This window comes from Salmo salar, chromosome ssa01 (genome assembly GCF_905237065.1).
Source record: "Salmo salar chromosome ssa01, Ssal_v3.1, whole genome shotgun sequence".
Lineage (NCBI taxonomy): Eukaryota > Metazoa > Chordata > Actinopteri > Salmoniformes > Salmonidae > Salmo > Salmo salar.
Genome location: NC_059442.1, coordinates 7,389,163 through 7,395,580, shown reverse-complemented (window position 1 = coordinate 7,395,580; position 6,418 = coordinate 7,389,163).

The window sequence follows — 6,418 nt, the reverse complement described above, 5'->3', positions numbered from 1 at the left end:
CCTGTGATGTAACTGCCTACGTCATTACCTTCTACTCATGAGACCAAAACCATGCCTACATAGCTATATAAACAAGAGTTTTAGTGTTATCTAAAAGCTTAGCAGTAAATGTCCAAGTTGATTGATAGTGGAATGTCTGACTAGTCTCTTACCTCTTACACAACCCTGCAGAGTTCTGTCTTCACAGTCACACATTTCTCAGACAGTTTCTTTATAAGAGGGAGAAATTAAAAAAGACTGTGGAACAATATTAAACCTCTATAATGAAATATATATATATATATATATTGTTAATCTGTAGTCTAGGACCCTATAAATGTAAGGAGGGCGGGGGTCTTATAACCCCTTCCCTTCTATTAATACAACATAAGTATTATCAATTATTATAATACATCAAACATTTGGTACAGCCCCTATCATGACCCGTAGGTGAACTCCTGACAACCTCAGTGTACATACATACAGCAGATGCACTGAGGGGTATGAAAACTAGCAGAGATGGGGAAACTACAGCACACTAACCTCCTAAGCAAGTGTCATCCTGGCTCTAGAGGGTCATACGTATGGTACCAGTCAAAAGTTAGGACACACTTACTTACTCATTCATGTTTTTTTTTAAACGTTTAAAAAAAACTGTTTTCTACATCATAGAATCATATTGAAGACATCAAAACTATGACATAACACGTGGAATCATGTAATTTAAAAAGTGTTAAACAAATCAAAATATATTTTAGATTCTTCAAAGTAGCCAACATTTGCCTTGATGACAGCTTTGCACACTTTTGGCATTCTCTCAACCAGCTTCACCTGGAATGCTTTTCAAACAGCCTTAAAGGAGTTCCCACATATGCTGAGCCCTTGGCTGCTTTTCCTTCACTCTGCGGTCCAACTCATCCTAAACCATCTCAATTGGGTTGAGGTCGGGTGATTGTGGAGGCCAGGTAATCTGATGCAGCACTCCATCACTCTCCTTCTTGGTCAAATAGCCCTTACACAGCCTGGAGGTGTGTTGGGTCATTGTCCTGTTGAAAAACAAATGATAGTTCCACTAAGCACAAACAAGATGGGATGGCGTATCGCTGCAGAATGCTGTGGTAATCATTCTGGTTGTGTGCCTTGAATTCAAAATAAATCACTGACAGTGTCACCAGCAAAGCACCATCACGCCTCCTCCTCCATGCTTCACGGTGTGAACCACACATGCGGAGATCATGCATTCACCTACTCTGCGTCTCACAATGACACGGCGGTTGGAACCAAAAATCGCAATTTTAGACTCGTCAGACCAAAGGACAGATTTCCACCAGTCTAATATCCATTGCTCGTGTTTCTTGCCCCAAGCAAGTCTCTTCTACTTACTGATGTCCTTTAGTAGTGGTTTCTAGCCAGTTTCATCATAGCGCTTGATGTTTTTTGCGACTGCACTTGAAGAAACTTTCAATGTTCTTGAAATTTCCCGGATTGACTGACCTTCATGTCTTAAAGTAATGATGGAATGTCATTTCTCTTTTGCTTATTTGAGCTGTTCTTGCTATAATATGGACTTGGTCTTTTACCAAATAGGGCTATCTTCTGTATATCAAATCAAACTTTATTTGTCACATGTGCCGAATACAACAAGTGTAGACTTCACCATGAAATGCTGACTTACAAGCCCTTAACCAACAGTGCAGTTCAAGAAGAAGAACATATTTATCTTGCTCACATTGAGGGAGAGGTTGTTGTCTTGGCACCACACTGCCAGTTCTCTGACCTCCTCCCTATAGGCCGTCTCATCGTTGTCGGTGATCAGGCCTACCACTGTTGTGTCGTCAGCAAACTTGTCACACCAAACAGCAAACTGTTGTGTCTCCATCCCTACCTTGTCGCAACACAACTGATTGGCTCAAATGCATTAAGAAGGAAAGAAATTTCTCAAATTAACTTTGAGTGAAATGCATTCCAGGTGACTACCTCATGAAGCTGTTTGAGAGAATGCCAAGAGTGTGCAAAGCTGTCATCAAGGTAAAGGGTGGCCACTGGCTACTTTAAGAAGTCAAATATAAAATTTGTTTAACACTTTTTTTGGTTACTACATGTTTCCAATTGTGTTATTTCCTAGTTTTGATGTCTTCACTATTATTCTATGATGTATAAAATAGTAAAACATGAAGAAAAACCCTTGAGTAAGTAGGTGTGTCCAAACTTTTGACTGGTACTGTATATCCACCATCACCCACTACAGAACCCCAGTTCTCACTACTGTCCACTACAGAACCCCAGTTCTCACTACTGTCCACTACAGAACCTCATTTCTCACTACTGTCCACTACAGAACCTCATTTCTCACTACTGTCCACTACAGAACCCCTGTTCTCACTACTGTCCACTACAGAACCCCTGTTCTCACTACTGTCCACTACAGAACCCCAGTTCTCACTACTGTCCACTACAGAACCTAATTTCTCACTTCTGTCCACTATAGAACCCCATTTCTCACTACTGTCCACTACAGAACCCCAGTTCTCACTACTGTCCACTACAGAACCCCAGTTCTCACTACTGTCCACTACAGAACCCCAGTTCTCACTACTGTCCACTACAGAACCTCATTTCTCACTGCTGTCCACTACAGAACCCCAGTTCTCACTACTGTCCACTACAGAACCCCAGTTCTCACTACTGTCCACTACAGAACCCCAGTTCTCACAACTGTCCACTACAGAACCCCAGTTCTCACTACTGTCCACTACAGAACCTCAGTTCTCACTACTGTCCACTACAGAACCTCATTTCTCACTACTGTCCACTACAGAACCCCAGTTCTCACTACTGTCCACTACAGAACCCCAGTTCTCACTACTGTCAACTACAGAACCCCAGTTCTCACTACTGTCCACTACAAAACCTCAGGTCTCACTACTGTCCACTACAGACCCCCAGTTCCCATTACAGTGTTTTTACTGTGTGATTGGACCAATTGACTGACATGTTTGAGAAGGTACAACTAAAACACCAGAAGATAGAATCTGATTTAGTAGCAAACACTGACGAGATGTGGCATGTATATGAAATCCATACTATTTATATACTCCACCAAACCAAACCCGTTGCCAAATCCCAGTAGTTATAGACAGTTTGTTATACCAGCCTGGATCATCAGTCATACTGGAAGATACAACTATAACAATATTCATCCACTGAAAAGTTTACTATATATTTTCATATTCATATATTGTTTTAGATGATGAAAAAATGTTATGAATTATACCGCCTTCAAACAAGTACTGAAATGTCTCGCTGGTGACTTCATAGCTTACAGAGCACCTTACTGGTGGATAGAGCTGTGACATCAGCAGTACCAACCTTAACAGTGGTGTTTACATGAAGAAGAAGACGATAGAAGAGGTTAAGGTCATAGAAATAGAGTCTATAGAGGGGTCCTAGAGCCTCTAACCCTATTAACTTGAATAGGTGGAAGCCTGTTCTATAGATTATATTTCTATAGTTATGAGAACCTGGAACATGACAAACGTACTAGTCCGTGACAAATCATATTCAATGACTTACCCTGTTCTATTATTATGTGTGTATATATATATATATATATATATATTTTTTTTTGTTGAAAGTTATACTTGAAAATGGCATGATATAATTTACTCATCAAAAGTTTTTAACTTTTAAAAAAGAATATGATTGAGAACTTGTTAAAGTGAGCAGGTTAACTTTAGTGAGTGTGCTTTGTGATACAGCCCTCTGGTTATTTATTTTATAGACACACATGACTGAATGAAAGCTTTCTATTCATTGAGTTTTTTTTTTTTTAAAGGACAAAGGTGTTCGTTTACTGTTCCCCATTGTGCCAAGTGACTGACATGTTAAGGTACAACTAAGACACACATCTGAATATAGAATCTGATTTAGTCCAAGCAGCGAGAACTGTATTTAAAGACATGCTCCGGTACTTTGGCGACTAGTAAGTCTTTTATTTAAAAAAATTTGTTAAACCTCCCGCTTTGGGCTGGATGTGTCAATGTGTAGTTCATACATACATACATACATACATACATACATAATCTATGAACAGAATTACTGTTTCACCTCAGTTAGACACTAAAATCCCTAGTTTGAATGCGACAGTTTTCTGGAAGTTGTGCTGTGCCATTTTCCCTAAATTTCCCCCTAGCATTTGAAGTTCTAGGCAATGAGCTTCAGACCCTCGCATTTCAGTGACATCTAGCAAGAGGCCTTTCCAACATTATCCAATGAGGTTGCAGGGTGGGCCCATTAGCAGAGAGAGAGAGGCAGAGAGAGACAGACAGAGAGAGAGAGAGAGAGCGATGACGTGGTGTACATATCTGCTCATATGTAACGTGGTATGCTATTTTCGGGGACCACTTTTGGCTCGTGAGCGTTACTTTCAGAACTAGTGGCTGAAAAGTATACAAAAGTACCGGAGAATCTCTTTAAACACGGAGACAGATGTTGCATGTATATGAAATACTATCCATACTATTTATATGTTATACGTGTATGTATTGAATTATGATTGATAATTTTCTCCTTTTCGGAAAGTATTCAGACCATTGACTTTTGTTAGGTTATAGCCTTGTTCTAAAATTGATTTAAATTGTTTTTTTTCCCCCTCATCAATCTACACACAATCCCCCATAATAACAAAGTTGCACAGCTATTTTCAGGTCTCTCCAGGGATGTTCGATCGGGTTCAAGTCCGGGCTCTGGCTGGGCCACTCAATTACTTTTTCAGAGACTTGTCCCAAAGCCACTCCTGCGTTGTCTTGGCTGTGTGCTTAGGGACATTGTCCTGTTGAAAGGTCAACCTTCGCCCCAGTCTGAGGTCCTGAGCGCTCTGGAGCAGGTTTTCATCAAGGATCTCTCTGTACTTTGCTCCGTTCATCTTTACCTCGATCCTGACTAGTCTTCTAGTCCCTGCCGCTGAAAAACATCCCCACAGCATGATTCTACCACCACCATGCTTCACCGTAGGGATGGTGCCAGGTTTCCTCCAGATGTGACGCTTGGCATTCAGGCCAAGGAGTTCAATCTTGGTTTCATCAGACCAGAGAATCTTGTTTCTCATGGTCTGAGAGTCTTTAGATGCCTTTTGGCAAATTCCAAACGGGCTGTCATGTGCCTTTTACTGAGGAGTGGCTTCTGTCTGGCCACTCTAATATAAAGGCCTGATTGGTGGAGTGCTGCAGAGATGGTTGACCTTCTGCAAGGTGCTCCCATCTCCACAGAGGAACTCTGGAGCTCTCTCATATTGACTATCAGGTTCTTGTTCACCTCCCTGACTAAGGCTCTTCTCCCCCAATTGCTCAGTTTTGGCCGGACGACCAGCTCTAGGAAGAGTCTTGGTGGTTCCAATCTTCTTCCATTTAAGAATGATGGAGGCTACTGTGTTCTTGGGGACCTTCAATGCTGCTGATGTTTTTTGGTACCCTTCCCCAGATCTGTGCCTCGACACAATCCTGTCTCGGAGCTCTATGGACAATTCCTTCGACATCATGGCTTGGTTTTTGCTCTGACATGCACTGTCAACTGTGGGACCTTATATAGACAGGTGTGTGTGCCTTTCAAAATCATGCCCCATCAATTGAATTTACCACAGGTGGATTCCAATCAAGTTGTAGAAACATCTCAAGGATGATCAAAGGAAACAGGATGCACCTGAGCTCAATTTCAAGTCATTGCGAAGGGTCTGAATACTTATGTAAATATGGTATTTCATTATTATTATTTTTTTTATACATTTGCAAACATTTCAAAAAACTTGTTTTCGCTTTATCATTATGGGTTATTGTGTGTAGATTGAGGATTTGTATTATTTTAATCCATTTTAGAACAAGGTTGTAACATCACAAAATGTGTAAAAAAATTCAAGGGGTCTGAATACTTTCCGAAGGTACTGGACAGTATGTGAATATATATGGTGATGTTTTCTATTTGATAAGAGGGTATTTATTTAGGCTGAATTGTAGCATGTTTTGAACCATGCAGAGCACAGTGAGTGAACAGTGACAACCGAGTGAGGGATCATTAGCTTTGATACCTTGTGGTGGCTAGTGGCGTTAGCTTCGATACAGTGTATTACCTTGATTAAGTGTGTGTGTGTGTGTGTGTGTGTGTGTGTGTGTGTGTGTGTGTGTGTGTGTGTGTGCGAATAATGGGTTAACGATGTGTTAGCTTTGATGCTTTAGTAAGTGTGAAGCTGTGCCTGGAGGTTAATGTCAACTGTATCCAACTGTGGGCTGGCTGGGTTGACTGTGTCAATTTGGAATTAAAGGTCGCACTCATCCCACGACAGCGTGCAGCCCAACACACACACACACACACACACACACACACACACACACACACACACACACAAAATCTCCTTACATATTTATTTAAATCTTGTCTTTTTTTTCTC